The following is an 11668-nucleotide window of genomic DNA, read 5'->3' on the forward strand; positions in this document are numbered from 1 at the left end:
AAACGCCTAAAGTTGTCAAGCTTGTCCGATATAAATTGGTATTTATAAGAAAGTGCAATAAAAAAAAATGAAATCATGAGATATAAAGGGCGACTCATAATTCAAGATTTATCACAAAGATCTGGTATTGACTACGAGGAAACATATTCTCCTATGATAGACGCAACCATATTTAGATATTTAATTTGTTGAGCAGTCTCAGAAAGACTGGATATACATGTCATGGATGTCGTTACTATATATTAATACGAATCTTTAGATAATAACATATATATGAAAATCTCTGAAAGACTTCAAATACTTGAAGCAACTAATTCAAAACATTGTAATATATACTCAATTAAGTTACAAAGATCCTTGTATTAATTAAGGAATCCAAAGACATATGTGGTACAATCACCTCAATGAATATTTGAAATGGGAAGCACATGTTTATTATCTAATTTGCCTATACATATTCATTATGTTAAATATTTGCAATTGTTACCGTATATGTTATAACAATTAAAATGGGAAGTCTATTTATTTATTTTGAGTGAGAGGAGAGGTGAATGATAAGGAAATGATAAGGATAATGATCAAGGAATTATCCCATGAAATTTCAAATCCATAGAAACTAGATGTATTTAGCTGAAACCTCATGTAAATGAAATTAACATTTTATTTTATTACTTTTTCCTCAAAATCTCCACATAACAAATTATTTATATTCATTTTTTACCAAAAAAAAAGTCACATTGCCTTAAGTTCTTCCCATTCATAGTAAAAAAAATGAATAAAAATCTACAAGTTTTCCAAAAGATAAATAAATAAATAATCAAAGCCAAAAATATTTTGAAAATTATTTAGGGCTTTATTTCCTTGCACAAAAAAATCTATGCATTTATTATCTTACGTGTGTGTGTATATAAATTGCATAGATTTTTTGTGTAAGATAATAAATGCATAGATTTTTTTTTTGTTTGTTTAGAAAACTTGTAGATTTTTATTCATTTTATATATATATATATATATATATTGCATAGATTTTTTTTTTGTGTAATATAATAAATGCATAGATTTTTTTGTGTAAGGAAACAAATCCCTAAATAATTTTCAAAATATTTTTGGCTTTGATCTTTTTTTTTTTTTGAAAACTTGTAGATTTTTATGATTTAAGACTAGTTAAGATAGATAACGAATCTAATGTACACATTTAACATCAATTATGCTATTATATATCTATATAAATGAATAAAATCTACAAGGTTTCCCGAAAAAAAAAAATCAAAGCCAAAAATATTTTGAAAATTATTTAGGGATTTATTACCTTACACAAAAAAAATCTATGCATTTATTATTTTACACAAAAAAATCTATGCAATATATATATATATATATATATATATATATATATATATATATATATATATATATATATGTCTCATCATGGTCATTCAGGCAAATACAAGAAATATGGGATCATCCAAGTTTCAATTCACTTCTCTCTTCATCCTTTCCCTTATTTTCCTCTCTCATTCTCTTGGTATTTTTTTTCTTTTTTCCTTTAAATTTGTAATCTTTTTTCTTTTTATCCAATTTTTATTTAATATAAAAATATTATTTATTTATTGGGATGTAGGGGCCATGGCGCAAGATCCAGGGAGTGATTGCGACTTTGTAGGGTCATGCAAGAATAAGGCAGACTGTGCAAAACCTTGCGGAGCAAAAGGCCATTCTCCTACTGCTGTCTTGTGTGTTCCAAATCCTAACGGTGGAAAGCGTTGTTGTTGTATTATTGCTTGATAACTACGATTTCTGAGTTGTTTCTTAATAACTCTACCATCAAATAAGTATTTTTAATAAAATAATATAAATAAAATAAGTTTATTTTTCCATCATTATTTATTGAACTTATGTGCAAATCTCGATATTTTTTACATGTTAAAATTTAAGGACAATTATGATTTAAGACTAGTTAAGATAGATAACGAATCTAAGGTACATATTTAGCATAATTGATGTTAAAGACATGAAATATGAAAGACAAAAATATCCTTAAGGCTATGTTCAGTTTTTGGAAAATGCGAAAGAAAGAAAATTGTGACGAAAAATGGAAGGAAAGAAAAAACTAAGGAAATGAATATAATTTTTCACTTGTTTGGTTATCCATGAAAAATCAAGGGAAAAAAATCTTCATTTTCTTTTGCTTGGTTAACCACAAAAAAAGTCAATGAAAAATGGAAGAAAAACAAAATCAACAATTTGTCTTAGACGGTTATCAACTTGTTGAATAATAAAATAAATTTTGTACTCTTATTTTCTAAAAATCAGTTTTGCAAAATTGTTGCAGAAACACATAACAAACCCACATCCTAACTCAAAACATTGCTCTCTACTCACGGGAATTTATGTGAAAATCAATGCTTAGATCAACCAAATTCTATAATCCTAGAAATCACATGCAATCAACCAAATTTCCTGCAAATTAACACTACATTTATGCTCTTATTCTTTTATTGAAATTGTATTGGAAACGGAGCTTTGGCCTCTTTTGAGATTCTCATAGTCTGAGTTTACATGCTTCACGACTGAGCTTTGTGCTCAACCATGACATATTCATTTGTGACATTACTAAATTGCCTAAGCAGTTGGACTAAGAAGAAAGAGAAAAGCAAATTTATATATCTTTCTAGAAAAGTAAAATAGTGTATGATATAAGTTTTTTTTTTTAAAGTTGAGTTTCTTTCTATTAAATACTTTGATTTTTTTATCTAATGATATATAAGTTTTCCTTTCTTAAAAGTTAAGTTTCCTCTTATTAATTTTTTTTATTCATTTTGGAATTCATGATTAGATAAAATTTCATTAATGAAATGAACATATTACTCCGGTAAACAGAGGAATTGTTGATTCCTTTTTCCACTTCCTCATCGTCATACCCATCATTAAGAAGTGCATAAAAGAAGAGTTTGAGAAGGAAAATCAAGAAAGGAGTTCAAAATGATAATGTGAAGAACTTCAAATCATATTGAAGTTAGAAATATGGATCAATGTACGGTTTTTCTTCTTCTTCATATCTTAGATGATTTGTTTAAGTTCAATATTAAACATCAAATAAAAAAAAATTTCCAACAATTCTATAATGTTTTGTATAATAAAAATCTAATTGAGAATCTTAAATGTTTTAAATCTAATTTTACACAACTTATTAAACTAAGTCATCGTCAACGACTAGTAATTTTTTTTTTTTTTTTTTTGTTGATTTCAACTCTTTCTTTATAGTAAGATTTTTTCAATTCTATAAGGGCGAGATCTTTATGATATGTTTTATGACTTGTTATTTTGATCAAACTCTTGTCTCATTAATTACACAACATCGATAATAAATGATGTTAATATTATATCAAGTAATAGAAACCTAATTAAAGATTCCAAAAGAACTTATACTATGTCATTAATAGTATTTGATTTCATGTGAATGACATTTTATACTATGCTATATCCAAAAGAATCTTATAAGATCAACTTGGTTCCCCAGGTAAACGATGATGTATTAATTTTTTGTAAAGTGCAGAAGAGTCAATTCCAAAAGAACGACATGCAATTATTTGGAATGCATTAACTTTGATTAATCTTAATTCTCATACTAATCAATATGAACTAAAAGTTCAAAACATTATTCATTTGTAAGAACTTGCAAATCAACTACCAGATGTTTTCATTGATGCAAAAAAAGTAATAAAATCATTTTTTGTAAAGTCGTATGAACGTACATTATAAAATCAAAAGTTTTTATTTAATGACTAATCTACCTATACACTTGAAAAGTACATAACATGTTGTGTAAATTATCATTTTAATAAGACAATTTTTCCGTTGTTAAGAGAAGAAGAACCAATTCCAGAAGAACGACGTGAAATTATTTGGAATGCATTAACTTTGATTAATCTTGATCCTCATACTAATCAATATGAACTAAAAGTTCAAAACATTATTCATTTGTAAGAACTTGCAAATCAACTACCAGATGTTTTCATTGATGTATTTGATTTCAAGTAATAGAAACCTAATTAAATATTCCAAAAAAACTTATACTATGTCACTAATGGTATTTGATTTCATTTGAATGACACTTTATACTATACTAGATCCAAAATAATCTTATAAGACCAACTTGGTCCCCTGAGGTAAACGATGATGTATTAATTTTTTGTAAAGTGAAGAAGAGTCAATTCCAAAAGAACGACATGCAATTATTTGGAATGCATTAACTTTGATTAATCTTGATTCTCATACTAATCAATATGAACCGGAAGTTCAAATTATTATTCATTTGCAAGAACTTACAAATCAACTACCAGATGTTTTCATTGATGCAAAAAAAGTAATAAAATCATTTTTACCGACAGAGAATATTCCAATACAGATTGATGTCCCTAAAAGACAATTAAATAATGAGTCTAAGGCACGCATGAAGCATAGTAAACCTTGAAAAGGTAAACTCATTCCTTAGAAGAGGAAAACACAAGGAAAGATATATAAAAATGTGGCACTTTCAAAGAAGTTGCATCTAAAATGAGTTATTAAAATGATTAATCAATCTCAAACAACTCCTAAAGAGGTACAATTTAAACAAGTAGCCCTAAAAAAGACATATATTATACAATTAGTTTATGAAAATGTACAAGTACCTGATAATGATGAGATCTCAATTATCTACTTACGTATGAAGAAAAATGGGGTTGAAATACTTTTGTCATTGACAATATATTTTCTTTCCAAATGGCTATTAACGTTATAAGAAATGATAAGAATTCCAAATCAGAAACTATGGATAAATGCCAACATAGAAAATATTTGTCAAAATGAGAAGTATTTGGATAAGTAGTCCAAACGCCTAAAGATGTCAAGCTTGTCCGATATAAATGGGTATTTATAAGAAAGTGTAATAAAAAAAAATGAAATCACGAGATATAAAGGGCGACTCATAATTTAAGGTTTCTCACAAAGACTTGGTATTGAATACGAGAAAACATATTCTCCTATGATGGACGCAACCATATTTAGATATTTCATTTGTTTAGCAGTCTTAGAAGGACTGGATATACATGTCATGGATGTCGTTACTACATATTAATACGAATCTTTAGATAATAACATATATATGAAAATCTCTAAGGGGCTTTAAATACTTGAAGCAACTAATTCAAAACATTGTAATATATACTCAATTATGCTACAAAGATCCTTGTATTAATTAAGGAATCCAAAGACATGTGGTACAATCACCTCAATGAATATTTGAAATGGGAAGCATATGTTTATTATCTCATTTGCTTATATGTATTCATTATGTTAAATATTTTCAATTGTTATAGTATATGTTATAACAATTAAAATGAGAAGTCTATTTATTTATTTTGAGTGAGAGGAGAGGTGAATGAAAATAAGAAATGATAAGGAAAGGATAAGGATAATAATAAGAGAGGTATCGCATGAAATTTCAAATCCATAGAAACTAGATGTGTTTAGGTAAAACCTTAGGGAAGGTGAATGAAATTAATCTTTTATTTTGTTACTTTTTCCTCAAAATCTCCACTTAACAAATTATTTATATTCATTTTTTACCAAAAAAAGTCACATTGCCTTAAAGTTTTAAAAAAATGAATAAAATCTACAAATTTTCCAAAAAAAAAAAAAAAATCAAAGCCAAAAATATTTTGAAAATTATTTAGGGATTTATTTCCTTACACAAAAAAATCTATGTATATATATATATATATATATTGCATAGATTTTTTGTGTAAGATAATAAATGCATAGATTTTTTTGTGTAAGGAAATAAATCCCTAAATAATTTTCAAAATATTTTTGGCTTTGATTTTTTTTGTTTTGGAAAACTTGTAGATTTTTATGATTTAAGACTAGTTAAGATAGATAACGAATATAAGGTACATATTTAGCATAATTGATGTTAAAGACATGAAATATATATATATATATATATATATATATATATAAATGAATAAAAATCTACAAGTTTTCCAAAAAAAAAAATCAAAGCCAAAAATATTTTGAAAATTATTTAGGGATTTATTACCTTACACAAAAAAATCTATGCATTTATTATTTTACACAAAAAAAATCTATGCAAAATATATATATATATATATATGTCTCATCATGGTCATTCAGGCAAAGACAAGAAATATGGGATCATCCAAGCTTCAATTCACTTCTCTCCTCATCTTTTCCCTTATTCTCCTCTCTCATTCTCTTGGTATTTTTTTTTCTTTTTTCCTTTAAATTTGTAATCTTTTTTCTTTTTATCCAATTTTTATTTAATATAAAAATATTATTTATTTATTGGGATGTAGGGGCCATGGCGCAAGATCCAGGGAGTGATTGCGACTTTGTAGGGTCATGCAAGAATAAGGCAGACTGTGCAAAACCTTGCGGAGCAAAAGGCCATTCTCCTACTGCTGTCTTGTGTGTTCCAAATCCTAACGGTGGAAAGCGTTGTTGTTGTATTATTGCTTGATAACTACGATTTCCGAGTTGTTTCTTAATAACTCTACCATCAAATAAGTATTTTTAATAAAATAATATAAATAAAATAAATTTATTTTTCCATCATTGTTTATCGAACTTATATGCAAATCTCGATATTTTTTACATGTTAAAATTTAAGGATAATTATGATTTAAGACTAGTTAAGATAGATAACGAATCTAAGGTACATATTTAGCATAATTGATGTTAAAGACATGAAATATGAAAGACAAAATATCCTTAAGGCTATGTTTGGTTTTTGGAAAATGCGAGAGAAAGAAAATTGTGACGAAAAATGGAAGGAAAGAAAAAACTAAGGAAAGTAATATAAATTTTTTTCACTTGTTTGGTTATCCATGAAAAATCAAGGGAAAAAAATATTCATTTTCTTTTGTTTGGTTAACCACAAAAAAAAAAAAAGTCAATGAAAAATGGAAAGAAAACAAAATCAACAATTTGTCTTAGACGATTATCAATTTGTTGAATAATAAAATAAATTGTGTGCTCTTATTTTCTAAATATCAGTTTTGCAAAATTGTTGCAGAAACACATAACCAACCCACATTCTAACTCAAAACATTGCTCCCTACTCACGGGAATTTATGTGAAAATCAATGCTTAGATCAACCAAATTCAATAATCCTAGAAATCACATGCAATCAACCAAATTTCCTGCAAATTAACACTATATTTATGCTTTTATTCTTTTATTGAAATTGTACCGGAAACGGAGCTGCATTTTTTCTAAATTCTCATAGTCTGAGTTTACATGCTTCACGACTGAGCTTTGTGCTCAACCATGACATATTCACTATGACATTACTAAATTGCATAAACAATTGGACTAAGAAAGAAGAGAATACAAGTCCATACAAGCATCTTGCCAAATAACCCACATGAATTCATTGGAATTGGTCCAAATTTTTTTCACATGAGTGAATCTTGTGAGAATCAAATTGTTGTACGCCCCTCAAATCTTATTACTGTGGCTTGTTAATCATCATCTACAGAAAATCAAGATATTCCATCTCACTTGTTCCCAAACCAGTACATGGTTTTAAACTAAGAAAAACAAAAACCAATGCACTTCATATGGATCTTTTTATAATTTTTATCATACATTGTAGCTACTTCTTTAGAAAATAAGCATTTCTGTGTTGAGGCTTTCTTGCAAGCAATAGCAGTCAAATTATGATTTTTTTTCCCCCCATTTGTTTTGCATCATTTGAACCACATTACAAAGTCAAAGGAACTGGGAGTCAAATAATGGCAATGATTTAGACTAATAAAGCCAAATAGAGAAAGAACAAGAGAAAGTCCAACTTTTCAATGAACCTTGAATCCTCCATGAAAAATAAAGCCAAACAGAGCCCACAAACCCGAACATACCAAAGTTTCGACAATAAAGAGAAAAACTTTGTAATTTGCTATAGTCTTCCCTTAGACTGTCTCTACATTTTCCATAGGACCTCTACAAACCTTGCTAAAGGAATATACATCTACTATGCCCTTACTGCTGCATTAATCCATAATATGCCATTAATCCAATCACAAACTAAACTAATCCAATGGCAAAATGGACTAGAAAAATCAACACCACTCACCCATTCCTCATGCTGAAAAGCTGAAAAGATAATTGAATAACATGCTGAAAAGATAGGTGAATAAAAAGAAGTTTTCATAACAAAGGAATAAAAAGAAGTCTCCATAACAAATAAATAAAAAGTAGCCCTTATAGCAAATGAATAAAAGAAGTCTTCATAAGTCTAAAAATATAATAAATCAATTTCTAATAGTCAACTATCATCCATGAGTTTTGATATCAAAACTTCAAGTATAGCCCCAAAATAAAACTAAAACTAAAAATAAAAATAATCTCTATCTCAAATTAGGCATAAAAAAAAGTAAGTCCAAATTTAACTGACAACCAAAGCTTATGCCTATCAATTGGACAAGCAAGGAAGGCTCGAGCTGCATTCACATCACTGGTAAGAGCTTGATATGCTTTCATATGAGGTACATCACTCATGTCTCCAACCTTAGCAATCTCTTCAAACAATTGCTCTTTTGTATAATTTTGAAGGTTGCTTCTATCAAGAGCCGCAACAACTGCATCTATTCCAACTCTAATTGACCTTAATTATTCACTTACAATGTCAACATATTTTTATTTTCACTTTTTTGTTTCTTTGTTTGACTTTGGTGCAAAAACAAATGCATCTGTAGATGAGAAAGATGTCTCAATTGTTGTTTCATTTTCAACATAAGCAAATGTTTCATCTCTGATCCCATGTTGTGATGATCCTAATGGAATTGTGTCATCCAAATTTTATTCCTGGGCCCAACAAAGTTGTCTTTCTTTTGCACTTGCAGCAAGACTTCCTATTGCTCAATCTTTTCCAAGAAGAATGGACAACTTATCATAATTTCTAATAGGTTTGTATTTGAGTTAAAATGCTCCTTAGTGTGCCTTTTAACATCATAAAAAACAAATATTAACAAAACTCAAATTCAATTGTGATAATGTCTATTAGAAATTTATAACTCTACATTATATGAAAAAAAATTATTTCTAATAACTCAAAAATTATAATTAACTCATCTTAGAGTAAGTAGTCCATACTTCCATGGTAGCTTCAATCATTTGAGTTGATTCATTGAAACCAAATCCGCTACCATTTTGTAAAACTTATTGAGCAACATAAAAGCTTTTTTTTTTTTTTAAAGTTTTCATTCTATTTTTTATGTGCTTAGAGTTACAACTCAATTCAAAATTTTCCTCAATTTCTCGAGCAACTATTGCATAAGCTATCTTGGTGAAGACTCCTCCTATATTTCGCTCTTTTATGCATTTGCTCCATTAATCGATCGACTAAAAAGTTGTCCATTTCATCAATCCAAGTCAAGTTTCTTTTTTCACTTACACTTCTGTGTAATTCAAAGCCTTCACTATTTTTACCTTAAGGTTTATCATTCCTTGCATTTTTCAGCTAAACTCAAGACCATTGATTCAAACTCTAATTCTTTACTAAAAAACTCTTTGTCGACCTCTGTTATTAATCTTTCATCTGGATCAACACCCATGAGATAGTTATGAAGGATACAACATGCTAGTATAATATCAGATTATGTGTCAACAGGGTAATGTAGCTCCATCCCACTAGCTATTATTGGAAACCTTTTCTTCAAAACACCAAATATTCTTTCAATTGCATTTCTCAAGGACGACTGTCGAATGTTGAAAACTACTCGAGCATTTTCTGGTTGATGAACACTATACTCTTTTAAATGGTAACGAGTGCTTCTATATAGGGTAAGAAATCCGGTTTTTAGCTTAAAACTCGCATCAGCCAAATAATATTTATCTAAGAAGCATAGACAAAGGATCTTTGTTATTAGTAATGGTCACTTGAACTAATAAATTATGTTATTATCTAATCACCGTGTGGAACAATCAATCTATCAAAATCTTTCATTAATGCATTATCTAAGATTCTCGAGTCTGACGCAGATCCTTCCCAACCAAGTAAAACATATGTGAACTTCAAGTCAAAGGAACATGCTGCTAAAACATTTTGTGTTGTATCGTACTTTTGCCCTCAATACCTTTGTACAACATCATTTGACACTTTTACAGGGAAATGTGATCCGTCAATCGCCCCAATGCAATCCTATAAAGAAACAAAATTATTAGTTTATTTTGAAATATAAATAATATTCTAATGATGTTTATTAGATAAGTAAGTTTATCTTAAAGTAGGGCCAAAATTTGGTATTGTCCTTGATTTCTTAAGGACACTTTAATCTATTGGGCTATTTTAAGAAGACACCATCTAAAGATATTATAGCTCAAAAAACTTGATGAAAATGACGACTAACAATTTCACTAGAACACTTGAAATAAAATTTCATAGTCCTATTCCTTAAATTATGACCAACAATGTGAAGGAATTTGACAACTTGTTCTTTTACATTACTGTGTGCATTATTTTTAAGATGACTTGTTCCCCGAAGAATGTTTACTAGTCTTACGAATGCATCATTTCCCATACGTAGTTGATTATGACAATCTTCATTATCTATTAGTGTAAGTCTTTCCATCAAAGCATGTCATTCATAATCTCCTTCATCAAAGATTGATATTTCCAAATAGTTTGAGCAATGATAAACTGAAACAATAATTGCCGCATATGCAACATACATAACTACACAAGTTGCAACCCATCTTCTAAGTCTTTGTCACTCTTCATTATAAGTCTACATGATAGCAAAGTAAGAGGAATGATTCAGTAAAGTCATTAGGAAAAGTAAGAGGAACTGAAGTATTATGATTAGGAAGAAAGCTTATGGGAACCAACACATTTTTCTGTGAAAATTTAGGAGAGTAAATTTGTGAAATAGGTACTAAAACTTGAAAAATGTGTGACTGTGACAATGGTTGTGCTAGAACTTCATGTGTATGAAGACTGGAATTCTTATATACAATGCCATGAGACTCTAGTATTATTGCAACCAAAATAATTTGGATTCAGTCTTTTTTACAATAACTTGGTCTTTACCTATTGTTGTTGCCATGTGTATAGGAGCTAATCCAAATTTTCTAATTCCTGAATAGAATCTGGCAATCATGTTTACAATAATATAAATGTTTGCAATGGGTCTTTTGTTGATCATGTGCTCAGCTTGACATACTCACAAATAACCTTATTTTGTTCGATTACATCTCAGATTGCAAATTTCAGGACAAATACAACCCACTCAACCACATTTACTCTAAACTTCAACTTAGAATCAAGGAGAAACAAACATGGAAAATGTGGAATAAAGGACTCCCACCACCACCTTAGAAATGATCTTGCAAATTGCCTCAACCATGAAGCAAATTTAGAAAGGCATTCGATCAACAAAACAAAAAGTGAAAGTGTAGATCTCTCTATTCAATTTATCTGCATTTGGCTCCAAGAAAGTTATTCTTAGCATAGAGTAGATAGATTGTAAAATTTTCAATCTCTAATAGAGTAGATAAACAACAACAAAACAGGAAAAAGTTTCTATTGGGTTAATAACTAGTGAAAGACCTTTAGTCAATTCCTTGTCAGCATTACCCTAATAGTACCCATGTATGGCATACATA

At 28.7% G+C, this 11668-nt stretch overlaps 2 long non-coding RNA genes across 2 annotated transcripts; both read left to right on the plus strand.

Moving 5' to 3' along the window:
* Positions 1-1439: 1439 nt before the first annotated feature.
* Positions 1440-1875, plus strand: LOC104881402 (uncharacterized). Its single transcript, XR_787443.2, has 2 exons — positions 1440-1525; positions 1622-1875. It is a non-coding gene; the product is annotated as an uncharacterized LOC104881402 (long non-coding RNA).
* Positions 1876-6176: 4301 nt separating this feature from the next.
* Positions 6177-6615, plus strand: LOC104881404 (uncharacterized). The gene is made up of 2 exons (XR_787447.1): positions 6177-6262; positions 6360-6615. It is a non-coding gene; the product is annotated as an uncharacterized LOC104881404 (long non-coding RNA).
* Positions 6616-11668: the final 5053 nt, after the last annotated feature.

This window comes from Vitis vinifera, chromosome 2 (assembly GCF_030704535.1).
Source record: "Vitis vinifera cultivar Pinot Noir 40024 chromosome 2, ASM3070453v1".
Taxonomy (NCBI): domain Eukaryota; kingdom Viridiplantae; phylum Streptophyta; class Magnoliopsida; order Vitales; family Vitaceae; genus Vitis; species Vitis vinifera.